This window comes from Salarias fasciatus, chromosome 2, assembly GCF_902148845.1.
Source record: "Salarias fasciatus chromosome 2, fSalaFa1.1, whole genome shotgun sequence".
NCBI classification, from domain to species: domain Eukaryota; kingdom Metazoa; phylum Chordata; class Actinopteri; order Blenniiformes; family Blenniidae; genus Salarias; species Salarias fasciatus.
The window spans coordinates 23,781,080-23,796,030 of record NC_043746.1 but is presented as its reverse complement, the minus strand read 5'-3'; the positions used below and the strand labels follow the sequence as shown (position 1 = coordinate 23,796,030).

The 14,951-nt window shown below is 44.7% G+C and overlaps 1 long non-coding RNA gene and 1 pseudogene across 1 annotated transcript; both read left to right on the top strand.

Annotated features, from left to right (window-relative positions):
• The window catches only part of LOC115395572 (protocadherin-1-like), a 162,985-nt pseudogene extending 158,885 nt beyond the window's left edge, over positions 1-4,100 (top strand).
• A 2,786-nt stretch (positions 4,101-6,886) lies between these two features.
• Positions 6,887-11,891, top strand: LOC115395583 (uncharacterized). Its single transcript, XR_003932294.1, has 3 exons — positions 6,887-6,898; positions 7,988-7,995; positions 11,677-11,891. It is a non-coding gene; the product is annotated as an uncharacterized LOC115395583 (long non-coding RNA).
• The last annotated feature ends 3,060 nt before the right edge of the window (positions 11,892-14,951 follow it).

Below are 14,951 nucleotides of genomic sequence, written 5' to 3'. Positions count from 1 at the left end.
CAGTGGTGTTCACGCATCAGTGTAAGTATGGACAGAAAATTTGTCAACAGTCCTTTTAAAATGAGCCCAGGAATTTAGATGATCCAGTTATGAGTGAAATCTGTTAAGCTTTCTTTGGCATTCATTCAATGTAAACACAAAATGTAACCACTAGTGTCTTAGTTATTATACCTGCCATTTTCAATAAGTACAGTCAAAAATCCAACTTTTTAACATTTGTTCTTTAAAAATTCTCCAAGTGGAGTTTATCTCGCTCAAAAACAGTTTATGCATCAGTTCCCAGGTCAAACATTTTGAGCAAATCAAGAAAAACTATCCTCAAACCAGTGTATGAATAGAATAAAAGAAGCCTAAAAAGGTCCACGAATGCTCTATAATCATTCAGAAACATCCTAAATCTCATCTGATTTCATTTAACAAGCTGCAAGTGTTATTCTGTTTCTCGATATTACACGTTCCAGTCTAAAACTGGTAAATACGTGATGATTTTTTTTAACGGCAACTGGTAGAACAGTGGAAAAAAGTGTAAAATCCTTTTGAATTCCGATGATTCCTCTTCTTTTTCCCCGTTTGTCGAGACTCAGACACATGCGACGCGAGCGTGCGCGCGCTCGCCGGAGACGAGGCGTGAAGCCGACAGGTTGTTCTGAAGCAACAGTTTGATCAAATTACAGCAGGACCGGAGCGAGCGAACAGAAGGCGAGCTTCCTGTTTATCTGCTCTCGGGCTGGTAAACATCACCTGCTCGGAGACGGCTCCCCCGAGGAAGGCGCTCCTCTCTGACGAGTGTCAGCCAGCTCGCAGACTGACAGACGCTCGCAGACAGGAGGAAACATCTGTAACCCAGCTCGCGAGGGCGAGCGCGCCCACCACCGGCGTGGAGCCAGAGGGCCGACGTGACGCGCTGTCACATCTCCGAGTTGATTCTGAAGTTCTTTCAAAGCAGCATTTAAAAAAATAAAATGCGAGTCAGATATTTACAATTGAGGCACTAGCGCGAGGCGTCTGCAGTCAAGCTGAGACTTTAAACCAGGAAAGTATCAGTCAGTGAATCTCAGATCGTGGTTCCAACACGTGGTCTCAGAATGCCTTGCTCAATCGGGCGAAGGCCTGTCGTAAATGGACGGACCAATGAGGACGTCCGAACGGTGAGCCGTGACACACGGTCCTGAACGTGTTTGGATTTGAGGTGATGTTCCCGCAGGCCGGACCCCGTGCGAGCGGGTCTTGGTTCTGGATGTGTTCCGGCCCGGTCCGCGCTCCCCGTTCGCCCCGGCGCCCGTTCAGCCGTGCAGCTGGGAGGGGGGGCGGAGGCTCCCATAAGCCTCCTGCTGACACCACGTTCGGAGGCAAAAGCACTTATTAAACCGCCGCTCTGAACTCAGCAGCCGCTCGCGCACGACTCCGCATTTCTGCAAGCACCTCGGTTTTGCATGGGAAGTGCTTAAAAACGAAAATCCACGGCAGAGGCGGCGACCGTGAGAATGTAAGGAGGGGTTGTGGGGGTTGTGGGGGGGGGAGGGCAGAGGGAGCGCGTCCGCTACTCAGCACTCGCTGGGATTAGAACGAACACATCAAGCCGCAAACAGACAGAAAAGCCGACTGTAGCTCCTTTTTGCAAAAAAGGAGGCAATGAATTTCAATTATGCATGAAGCAGAGGGCATTTTGGGAAATAAACGCCATTCCCCTGGAGGAGCGGCTCCCCCCTCCCCGCCCCCTGCCTTCAGTATCAAAGAATGATCGAATGTCACGCACAGACGAAAGGTTACTTTCTGCATACGCGTTGATATTTCTGCTTCCATCTCTGACCTTTTTTTCTATTCGGGGCTGTGATTTAAAGAAAAATGTAAACGCAGCCCCGCGTCCGTCCGTCCAGCGTCTGCCTGCACGTCCAAGAGGTTCCTGATTCAGAACCGAGACATAAACACAAAGAACACCAGCTGGTCAAGCGAACACTGGTTCAGTATCCATCATCTTCATGCCATTTCTCATAGGAAGAGCAAGGCACGGTTACAGCGTTGTTATTTTTGCCTTAATTGGCTGTTTGTGCAACGTAATTAACGTTTTAACGAACCTGAGCGTGTTTTTTTTTGTTTTTTTTTCCTTCTCGTTCCCTCCTTTAACCCAGCTGATCCTGTTTCACGCTCAGCGCCCACCGTTTGATTCGTGGCTTCCGTCGTTCAGGAACGAATTAATCCACGTTCCTGCCACTTTGTGAACTATTACTGACTTTAAAAATACGTATAGAGCTTTAATTAATTTCCCTCAAATGGAGGGAGCAGTGTGTGTGTGTGTGTGTGTGTGTGTGTGTGTGTGTGTGTGTGTGTGTGTGTGTGTGTGTGTGTGTAGGATAAAGGGATAATAACAGTTTTAATCAGTATTTTTGCTGCACGCAGTTGAACCAGGAGAGCTTTTTCAGTTGGATTTTAGGAAACAAAGGCAACGTTTGTGAGATCTTTACGCGCCGCGTCGTCGGTGTTTTTGATTTCTGTCATCTCCTGTGTAATTATGTTTCACGCTAACATTAGCTTCTTACTCGTGCTTGTTTGATTGTGCTTGCTTTTTTTTTTCCACAATCGTAATATGAGCATTGCTCGTGTAGTTTCTGTTCGTCACACAGTTCGTTTCTCCCTTTCATCTTTTGTCAAGGAAGCCTGGATTATGCTAATGATAACTGCATTAGCCGACATAAATACACCTCCTTTGCAGAATTCTAAAGGATGATTCTTTAGTAGATTATAATATTTATCCCTCTCGGTTATCTTAAACGAATGCATCGCTTTCTAGGTTATAGCATTATCGCTGATCAGAAACATGGTTTAAAGAAATGACAGGAAATCCTCAGTCTGTTTGGATCCAGCGTTGGGGCATGAAGGAGATGTAGAACATCAATGCCGGAACTATGAAAATGTCTCAGTTCAAAGAGAGAACAAGTTATGTGTCTGTATTTTTGGATTGGGATTCAGAAAAAAAACTGATATTTGATTCAATAATCATTTTTTAAAGGGAGAAACCAGGCTGTGACACTATCTGTGTCATATTTAGTGGAAATTGCAAACTGAAAACAAGTTGACGTTTCGCCAATCAAAGCTTAAAAGTGGATGAATTTTTACTGTAATTCTGCAAAATCTGACATTAATATGTTTTTAATACACACAGATATAACTTCTCTCTGTCCTACTTTATTGGTTGTTTTCCAGTGGGAATGGTAACCTTACATTGCTTTTTAGCAGTTTGTTCACCCAGCAACAGGCTTGGGAGTCGCTAAAAGTAGCAGTTTTCAAAAGCATCTTCCAGAATGAAACATTTTCAAAATGTCCAGAGAGAAAACGCTTGTGAAGATTGCAGTATGGCAGATTCACAGAGATGTCTTCTATTCATGTGTGTGTAAACAGACAACAATTAATGATGGCGGACCCCAACGTAAAGCTGGTACTGACACCAGTCTCCATCAGAGGGTACATTTACTACACCATCATTTGGGTCGATACTGAGTGGACTTTAAACTATAAGAAAAAAGGCATTTTTACATCATGCCGTTCTCGAGCGTTCATGCTTGTCCCGCCTCTCCTGCTTCCCGGTTCTCTTTAGTAACTCCTCCGCTCTCTGTCTGTTCCTCTGCAGACCTCAGGCCTCTTCCCGACGTGGCGATGACCGGTAACTGCACCCGCGAGTGCACCGAGTTCGGCCACTCCGACTCCTGCTGGATGCCCGGCCAGCCTTCCCCCAACCGCAAGCTGTCCAAGAACGCCCCCAAGCTCTCCACCTTCGTGCCTTACCAGGAGATGGACGGGCAGGAGCAGCTGATGGCCAACGGCAGCCCCAAACCCCTGGCGTCGGACGAGCGCGGACCCGGCGGAGGCGGGAGCAGCGGCGGCGGCGGCGGCGGCGGCGGCAGCAGCTCCAAAGTGGCCAACATGCGGTTCATGACCCCGTACAGCAGTGCCTACCCGGGGGGCGGAGACCCGTCCGGGAAAGACTGTGGGCTGGAGGAGATCCCGCTGAGCCAGGCGGTGGAGTACCACTCAGCCACCACCCCGACCGGCCAGACCTCCAAACGGGAGATCTACCTGTGAGGGCGCCACTCTCCACCTTAAAACCCTCCAGCCGCCCGTCGCACCCCCCACCCACCACCGCCCCCGCCCCGCCCCGCCCCGCCCCCCCGTCGCTGCTCGCCGCCCCCCGCCCCACCCACTCACAGCCGCCCCCTGTGCCTAGAACTCTTTGTGCCGCAGCACCGACCGACTTCCCCCCTCTCTTCCTTTTTATAACTGCACCCACCGTACAAGGCTTTAGACCCCGCCCACCTCGCCCACTGCCACTCCCTTGCCCCGCCCCCCCCTCCCCCCCCGCCCCCAACACCTCTTCTAGAAACCAATCAAATGTAAAATAGAAGTAATGAAAATTGAAGAAAACACGCAGCCGCTGCAGCTGCGGACGGAATGTAAACTACACCCTGTTGTGATAATTTAATGGGAAACTATTTAGCTACTCACGTATTTGAGTTGGATTTTTTTTTTTTTTTTTGTGCGTTACTTTAGGCTGTGTCGCTGTGTCGGAAAAAAGAAGAAAAAAAAACACCTTCGGGGGAGAAGGGAAGGGAAGGGAAGGGACTTCTTGTAAATCCTACTTAGGTATACTGTGTAATGCTATCTATCCTCACGTTCTCTGGATTTTTTGGAGATTTTGGTTCTTTTTAAAGTTTTCCACTCCGGAGCCAACAGGAAAGTGATTTTTAGAGCCGAGTTGCATCAAATCAACAAGGCTTCTTCTTTTTCTTTTTTTAAACATCAGGAACAGCCAACATTGTTAAAGACGTACGTGAAAACGCGGCTGATTTCCGACCTCCGGAGTAGAAGTTTCTCTCTCTTCTTTTTGTTTGTTTTTCTGAAGAGGGGGCCATGGAGACGTCTCTTTTCCGTGTACAGAGCTGTAAATATTACAAACAGTGACGGAGGAAGCTGCTGCGGCTGGAACATCGCGCCGTGGCGGACTGACGGACCCGCGGAACAACACGCCGGCGCTCGCCGCCACGCCGCAGGAACCAGGACTCATGAGCATCACCACCGGTGCCGAGATACCAGACTTTTTAACCGCTTGGTTTTCTCTCCTGTACGACTTCACGCCGAGGTTGAGTTTGAGTTCAGGAGGGGGGGAAGCGTTCAAAACGTCATCAGATCTGTTGAAAATAGAAATCTAGTCAAACGAAATCAGAGACGTTGATTATATTATTCATGCTGTTGTCAGTAGTACACCATCATATTGAGTTATTTACTTCAATTCCTTAAATTTTTTTCTTGAAAAATACCAAAAAAAAAAAAAAAGAAAAATATTTATTTGAAATGACTTTCTCTTTTTCTAAAGTGGGGATTTCTACCAATGAACTACCTAAAGTTTTCAGCTACTGTAAAGCATCAACACAAGGCTGCATCTTTACCTGTAAAGCAGAAACGCAAACAAACAAACCCACAGTCTGTCACCCAACAACGTTCTTCCATCTTTACGGATCCATTTTCCCACAGGGGTCACAGGGGTCACAGGGTTCGTCCTCTGGGGAGCAGGAGTCTCCACTCCGGTCAAAGAAAGTTCTCACAAAAACACTGAGATTCAGCCTGACCAGGTGCCCCTCCTCCCCCCTCCCGCCGTGTTTAAACCTCTCCGGTCGTTAGTTCCCACTTCTTTACCTCTTCTTGCCGTTTAGCGGCAGTATTTATTAAGCCTGTTAGCGGCGTGCGGGCGTGGGAGGCGGGCGGCCGCCGTTTCCTCCGGTGCTGCAGCCGCACGGGAGCACGGGATTAACGACACCTGTACGGCTCCAGTCCACTAACCCCCACCCATCGCCCCCCCTCCCCCACTCCGCACCGCACGCAGCGGAGGAACTCTAATTACAGCCCCGGGCTCTCTACATTACCGGCAGTAATTTGCGACGGTGAAAAGCGCGGCCGGTGTGTAAGTTCTTTCGATCTCAGCCCGGTGCCGCCGAGCAGAGTGTGAGATTCCACCTGTCGTGACGCACGAGGAGAAACCTCCACAACCCGTCAGTTTGGTCCCAAACTGAAACTTGAACTTATTTCAGAATGAAAATTAGTCTCAAAATAGAATTGGAAGCATTGTGAGCTGCACTGTGACCGACCTGCGAGGCAGCTCATGTTTTCGCCTGTCCCTTAATTCTGTTATTGGGAGAAACTGAAAATCCCTCCAGAAGGTTTTGAGTTCAGAAACTGAAACTGTGAAATCTGTACTGGTCAATTAAAATGACCACTTTTTTTGTTTGTTTGTTTGTTTTGGAAAAGTGCTTTTATTGTGAAAATTATTTGTCTGAACCAATGAAAACACTGACGATTTCTTGAGGGCATACAATCTGTGCTCATGTACAACAGACAGCTTTAAAAGCTGAGAGCTGAGTTTCTTCTGTCATCAGGGAGGAAACGTCTGCTTCCAGTGTGTCGTCTTGTAATCTGACACCTGTTACTGTTCTGAGAGAAAACGCCTCTCTCCATTAAAGAGAGTCTCAGTTTCTCCTTAAAAGTTTACAACAAATTCATATTTGGCTAAATTTCCAGCATGTTGCCGTCATAAAAAGTCGACTTTAGAACTGGAAAAATCATCTTCAACACTTTGAAACTAAAATGTTTTTATTATTTCTGTTTAATTTAATTTAATTTCTGACTTCTTGTAATTTAACACCAGCATCCCCATCGAGCTGCTGAAGAAATCAGGGATGAGCTTCTTTTTTTTTTAGCCTTTGTGTTTGCAGGAAATGAGACTGAGGGCCTGGCCGGGCGGAGTTTTCTGGTTTCATTATGTAAATCCAGCCGCGCTTCGCGTGTTTTTAACGTCACCGGCTTCTGATCTGACGGATAACAGCTTCTCACAACGCGTCTGTTTGTTGTTGGCGTTCGTTCTGTGGACATTAGCATGATTCAAAACACAACGGCTCGCGTCTTTCAGGGTGATTTGATTTATCGTGGACATGTGTGTGTGTGTGTGTGTGTGTGTTCAGAAACCACCCACCTACACACACACACACACACACACACACACAGCCGTATTCCCCGCTGTACATAACTCAACCATCATTCAACCAACATTCAACCCTCCCTGTGACAGAGATTTAGAGTTCATGGGCGCCGCCGCGGTCCGTCGCTCCCCCCGGCTTCCTCTGGTGATTTAACGCCGGCGCTCACGGCTCTGATTGATAATTTACAGGCCCGACACGGAGGTCCGCATCGGCTCCCCTCCTTCCTCCCTCTCTCCTCTGCGCTCTCACAGCGATCGAGTCATTCCATCCCCTCTGGTGGCGGCGGGGCGGCGGGCTCCCAGGTGGGCCGTGCGTTGTGCTGTGTAAGGTGCAGACGGAGGCAGCAGGTCACACGCTGTCAGTTTAACCTCCAATCTTTGGCACCAATTAACCCTCAGAAGAAGGAAAACAACCTCTGCTCGCTGCCGGCGACCTCTGGCTGAACCGTACCATCACCCAGGGCTTTAGAGGCTGAGACCAGGAGCGGCTGTGTGTGTGTGTGTGTGTGTGTGTGTGTGTGTGTGTGTGTGTGTGTGTGTGTGTGTGTGTGTGGACCTAAATCTGCACTCACATTATTGGGACTTCTTATAAACACGGAGGTTAACGTTGCAGTAATTCAGGTTATTTGTTTTTTCAGTGAAGACATTTTTTCAGGGTTTGGTTCCTCAAGCGGAGTCCAGACAGACGTTACTCAACCCTTCTGTCACGATCCAAGACTCCAACATAGAAAAACACTCAACTTTTAAATTACTTGAGCATAGCAGGAGTATATCACATCAACAAAGAGAAAATGAGGGTTGTGGTGAGGTTAGTACTGATCAGGTCACGTGATACGTCTGTCGTGTGGACATCAGGTGGAGAAAATGAGCCGGTAAAGTCTCACTGCTTTCAAGCTTATTTTTTTCCTAATTAAAGGAAAAAACAGACAGACAGGCTCAGTTTTTTGTCACTTTACAGAGTTTAAGGCAGTTGTGTTTACCTGGCTGCATATTTAGACACTCTGCTGTTATTTGGATGCGTTCGCAGCATCTTTGCTGTGCTGCTCAGACAGATTGTACATCATCTGACCTTATAGAACGCTAACCTGGGTTACAAACCAGAGCTATGGTAGAAAACAGTCTGCGACTTTCAATGACACGCCGTTAAGTCCATTGTTTCAAAGGTGACGGTGTGGTTTTATAGTTGTGTCCCTGAGTGTGTGTGTTTGTGCAGTCCGTCCTGGATGAAGCCAAAAAAATTGAGAAAGAATATTTAATTCTCAAATTTTTCATTGTTTTCTTGTTTATCCGTTCCTCGCGCGAATCTAAGAATCTGACTGATATTTTTCCACCTTTATCAAAGGCTCAACCCTGAAATGTGAGCGTACGTCAAGTGACCCCTCCATGTATAAAACATCTGGATGAGAGTGTAACACCAGCTGCATCCAGATGCTCCTCAGGCTTTCTGTCAAACAAAAAATCCTGCTCCCTTGTGGCACTAAACCTAAACCCTTGATACCACACACACACACACACACACACACACACACGCACCCCACAACCTGCCTACCCATCAGCCCCCAGGAGAGCTGCTGTCACACACACTGTCAGCCCCTCTCCTCTCTGTGTGCCTCCAGAGCGTTCGCCTCGCATCCCTACACCTTCCCAGCCTCGGAGGAGTGTATAGGTTTATGTTTCTGATCTCGATGTATTTCCAGCATGGCCAAAGGTTTGTGTGGAGCAGCTTCTCTCATCCCCACCCCCCTCACACTTTCATGTTTCTGTTTCACAATTAAAATGCAGCCGCTCGGTTTAAAAGACGCTCTTCGTACATTAAAAAACGGGACGTTTCCCGCACTAAAACACATCAGTTTACCCTTGATTTATTCCGAACTTCTTAAAGTGCAGCGCTGTACTTCACTCCTGAAACACTCTAATGCATTAATTCACCCAGAAATGTTTTGGTTTACTACTGACAGCCATTATTTATGGATGAAATCCACAGAAAAGTTGGTTTCTTAAAAAAAATGAAATACGGGCCACGTCTCGACTCGTCGGATCCTTAAAAGCAGCGTCGGCTTGAATCAGAAGTGAGTCTGTCACTGTCAGAATCGCCAGACTGCTTTTATCTGAGCGATCTGCAGTGTTTTACATCTTCAGTCGACTGGATCTCATTTTAAAGACGCTGTTTGTTAAATTTAACTGATGTCGCTTCCTTAGCATTCGGTGTTGGAGCCAGTTTGCTAGAATTCTTTGGGCTAGTTTAGCTTCGCAGTCTGTTCTTTACGATTTGGTGCACAGAAAGAAGCTAGCAGGCTCACGCCAAACTCAAAAATAAGTATAAAAAAATTGGGTTTTTATATTTTTATTTTTTAAATTCTGATTCTAAAATCCGACATTTATTATTAGACTTTTGATATTTTCACATTTTCAATCGCATCTAATTTGTTTTTACTTCTGAAGGTTCTGTTTTCAAAAATGTTTCTTTTTTGGGGGGGTAATTTCTCAATTCCAGCCAACAGGGGGCAGCATAACCAGCACTAAACCACCTGATCTAAAGAATCAGCTGGAACATGAGCGATAGACATTTATCGGACATTCACTGCAGCAGATTTTTAATCTGTTAATGTCTCGGATGTCATGTTTAAAGCTTACTGTGGCGCCTCCTGCAGGCTGGATCAGGAAAACCATCCTAAAACTCAACATTAGTCAAGATTTGAGAGGTCTTTTTCTCCTCAGGTGCATCAACATTTACTAGACATGCATAAAATGAGATTAGACATATTAAAAAGTTTCACCGTTTGAGACGTAGCCTGTATTTTCTTTTTTCCTACTTTATCAGTACAAACAATCCCGACTGGTTACGAAACTCTTTATATAATCAGGTAGCTGGAATCTACAGCTGCAGGAAGAAAAATATGAAGAAACTTCCAAATATTTGAATGTTTTTTGAGTTTCTGTTTTGTTTTCAAGGTTCCGCTTTGTTCAAATCCAGGGTTTGATTTGATTCTGCATTTTCGCTCCCTCTTCAGTCTGACTCAGTGAATTCATCTTTTTTTAATTTTCCTTCTGTCACTGAGAATCAGTCTGCAGCCCGTTTTCAAGCCTCTCGTGTTATCGCCACTGTTGTATCTGAGACCTCTGCTCCTGTCGGATGTTTAACTCACAGAGATGAAAAAGGAAAAAAAAAAAAAAATGAATTATTAAAACACAGGACAAACTTTGTACTAAATTCTGGTGAAAGAAACTTGAAACAAACTGTTAATAGACCAAAGTTTTGAGGTATTTCTATTTGTGCATAAATTCAAGACACGCAATCAACACCTGTAATCTGTTAAAACACCAACAATAAGCCGTTCATAATGAAGAAAACCATTATTAGTCAATATCAACAGCAAGAAGTGCAAACGATCACAAGTCTGGCAATGCGCCTAACACGACGGATGTGTTGAAATGAAATAATGCTTTAGGAAAAAGAGAAAAGAGGATCCAAGAAGATTCAGAGAAATGTGACAGAGATGTAGGTTTGTGAAACAAATATACCGTCTGATCACACTTCCTCCAGACGCTGCTGTGAGGATAAACAGCAGAGATCCGGTGGGAATGCTGTCACACATGTTTTAGTTGTAAATTTGATCAGATCAGACTAATTATCAAAGAGGAATCGGGCTCCATTTTTTGATGTCTTTTTTTTTTCTATATGCTCCCAAAACCCACAATGCATTGCTCATTGGAAAGCAGAACCCTATTAAGCTTAAACTTGCTGCCAAAACTCCGCTGTGCCATCTTACAGATGTCTGAGAGCGTCCTTACAGATGTCTTTTCTGCACATCGTTATCGGTTGATTCGATTTCCTGCGTTCAGAAAAATGAACATCCTTCCAGGAATCTTTTCTGGGAGCGTCCGTGACTCATGCAGAGATTTACCCCCTACCTGGACCAGTAATGTCCACTTAACCCCTCTTGACTTCTGCCGAGCGCCGCTCCCCAGGGACTTCATTTCCCATAATGCAACATCTCAGACATAACAGAGCTGCTCCAGATGCAGGCAAGACATTACGCAACTATTTTTACCCAGCGAGCCGCGTTCCCCGTGGCTACTTAATCGACTCTGACAGACGAGTCAGATCAGTAAAGTGCACCTTTAATAAAACATGAAGCAGCGGCGGCTTTGACGGCGTTGACGGAGCGTCGTCTTTCTTACAAGTGATTTTCTACCCGATTCATCTTTCCGAGGCCGAGCGCCGGTCGGTGCGTCTCCCTCTCTGAACGGCACACTTTGAGCAGGGTGGGGTTCGTACCAACGCATTTCTTGAGTAACTGAGTGGGGGGAATGTTCAGACTTCCAAGTGGGAAAACTTTGTGCTAATTCCCAGTTCCCATAAATGCATCACAAAGCTTTAAATTCTCGGTTTTATTTAGATCTCTGTGTGTTGAAGTGAGACCTGCAGACGTCTGAGGTGTAAACGGCGACACGAGAAGGAGCGACTCTTTCTACTTTCACACCGCTTGATGAAGTCCGGAGCGGTTTGCAGTTTTTGTTTGGTTGTGTATTATAACTGAGGCCTGAGTCTCCTGGGACCAGGCTCCGGCCGAGCATGAAACAAACCAACTTTATAAATATTCTACCTTTTCATTGTTGTCAGAGTTGTTTTTTTTTGTTTGTTTGTTTTTTAGTTTTTTTAATCAATGTTATGGAACACTGCTATAGACATACTGTATGAATATAAATGGTCGTTGCTGGTTTTTGTTGTTTCGTTTATATTTTTTTTCAACCAGACGCAGCAGTGTAAATGGTGATTTTTATTTTCTTTAAATAGTTTTCTGAGCAGGTAGACTGGAGTCTGCGTTTTCTATTTCTATTTCTTTACTTCATTGTGACGGGGAGGAAAAAAAGGAAATTCGATAAACTCTGCCTCAAAGTCAGAATTGAGTTTCAAAAAGTTGAAGGATTTGGCTCGATTGAGTTATAAAACAGGAAATAAAATTAAAGTAATGCCATTTCCTTCCTGGACTGAATGCTGGCTCACTGCACCATCTGGTGGCTCAACGTGGTACTGCAAGGCTAACCAGGCTGCTTTAACTTTTATTGCTGAACAATTGTACGCTCTTTAAATATTTCTATTAAAGTAGCATGAATATGCTACCAAACTAATATTTACTTATTTTAAGGTGAACTAATAATAAAATAATTGATATCGAAAAATCAGATCAAAATTGTGTCCATAATTTCACAAAATAGCTAACTGATTAGTGTTAAACGGTACAATAATATATGTAATAGTCTTCCACAGTAATTGAAAACAACAGAGTTTAAATAGATTTACTTGCAGTACCACTTTATACCACCGGGTGGTTTCGTGAGCTGTTTTAATTTCCAGTCCGACACTTTAGATAACAAACTATGGAACCCAATGAATTGAAATCATTTAAATCTGAGAAACTATATGATACATGGCCTCTGGATAAGAAGCATTTTGCCTGAAATAGTGGGTTTAATTACAATGGATATCTCTTTAGGATTTGTTAAATTTTTTTAAGACATTTACACCAACGTCATCAGCGTAAAAATGATATATTGGTGACTAATTCACTGTCATGTTGTGACTTTGACTTAATTAAACAACCCGAGTGAAGCGTAATAGACGTGCGGTTTCGGTTATCATCAATAGATTGCAGATTTTTCCTTTTTTCCTGCGTCTGACATGGAAAGAAAACAGCAGGGCGGTGCTGCTGAGTCACTTTAGTCTTGACAGGAAGTCCACGTTTGTAGCCTAATTGTTGGTTGGTTATATTTATATAGGAACAATGCTAGTGATGCCTTGTTTTTTGTACAGTTTTATGTACATGCAAGTGTAGGTTTTTAACTAAAAAAAAAAAAAAAAGAAGATAAAAAAAAAATCTATCTATATATTTAAACAGCGTGAAGGAAGTCTGACCCTGAAGTTGTAGGATTTTATCGTCTAAAGTACCGTAGGCTCTGTTAACTGTAGGAGTGACGAAGAGTCCATCGTCCACGGCTTCACCGCTTTCCGTTCTCTCAAACTGTACACTGACTTTGTTTACCTGTTGCTGTTTTCTGTTTGTTTGTTTGTTTGTTTGTTTGGCTTCATTTCTTTCTGGAGGAAGCGTGGGTGACGTGTTTGTTCAAGCCTCATCTGTTCTCTTTTGATCAGCATCCGCATGTTTGAATTTGACAAAAAAAAATTTAAGAAAAAAAAAACAACGATGTGGTCTTTTATTTTTGCTGAGCAAATCAAAGAAACGATATCTTGTAATTACTCCTTCCTTATAGCTTTACAATAAAATACGTTCAGTCAAAGAAACGAGACGGCTCACCGACTGTTTGTACATGTGTACGTTTGTTTAACACCTGTCCTAATTCATCGTGCCCCCCCCAAGTACACTGATAAAAACATCCTACTAGTCTACTTTTAAAAAAAAAAGCAAGTTTTTGCATCATTTATCATGTTGAGGAAGCAAGAATGTTCTCAGATTCAGTTTTCTCAGGATAAATGATCCTGAAGTCTTGTTTGGGATGGAAGAGATTAAGCTAATGCTAATGCTAACAGTGTGATCAATGGAGAGACACAATCAGCTAAAAGATCTGCTGAGACTGTTTTCATTCTGTGAAATTCATTCTCTTCCTCCTCATCTTCAGCTTCACCGTCCATTTCCTCCTCTCTTTTCACCCATCCCTCCTTCTCTTCCTCCTCCTCCCATCTCTTTTTTAACTTCATGTTCTTCGATTTCCTCATATTGTTTTTCATCCTGCTCTTTCGTCTCTTCCTGCCCACCTCTATGTTTTATCCCTCCTCTTCTTCGGCTTCCTCATATTCTTTTTCTTCCTCTTCATCTTCTGCCTCCTTTTCTTGTCTGCTCTTTATCCTCCTCCTCTTTTTCATTTTCCTTTTCTTCCTCCTCCTTTCTTGTCTCCATCTTCTTTCTCCTTTTTGATGTTAGCTTCTCTTTCCTCCTGTACCTTATTTCAAGTCATTCTCATCCTTTTCTTTTCCTTTCTCTACCCTTACTCTTCCCCATCCTCAACTTGTCAGGCCGTTTCCACTGCTTCTTTTATTTCCCCAGAGTTATTACTTCCTTTCCTATCTTACTCTTCCTCATTCCCTTCTTCTTTCGTCACCTTTTTCCTCATCCTCTTCCTCCTCTTTATCTTTGTCTCCATCAACCTCCTCTTCTTTTTTTCCATTCCTCTTCCTGCTGTATGCCCTCCTCCTCTCATTCATTATTTTACTCTTCTTCCTCCTCTTATTCATTTTGTTCTTCCTCCTCCTCCCTTTCCTCACTATGATCCTCTCACTCCTCTACTTCCTCCTCTTCTTCCTCACTATGATCCTCTTTCCCTTCTCATTCCTCCTCCTCTTCCTCACTCTATTCCTCTTCCTCCTCTACTTCCGCCTCCTCTTCCTCACTCCGACCCACTTCCTCCTCTACTTCCTCCTCCTCTTCCTCACTCCGACCCGCTTCTTCCTCTACTTCCTCCTCCTCTTCCTCACTCCGGCCCGCTTCCTCCTCTACTTCCTCCTCCTCTTCCTCACTCCGACCCGCTTCTTCCTCTACTTCCTCCTCCTCTTCCTCACTCCGACCCGCTTCTTCCTCTACTTCCTCCTCCTCTTCCTCACTCCGACCCGCTTCCTCCTCTACTTCCTCCTCTACTTGATCCTCCTCTTCCTCCCTCCTGTATATTTCCGTCTGTGGCCTGGCAGTGCCTTGCGCTCAGGGCTGATGTTCCTGAGCAGTTGTAAACGCCGTTATTGGATTCCACTTCAGGAAATTGACTGCTGAATCCTCCGGTTGCGCTGCGTCGTGCCCTAAAGCGAGACGCCACCCAATCACATTTCAATAAAAACAAACCGGCCGTCGCAGGAATATCAAAGGCGCGCACGACTGTGTGCTCATAGCGCTGTTGCATCGCATTACAGCAGCGAATGGGA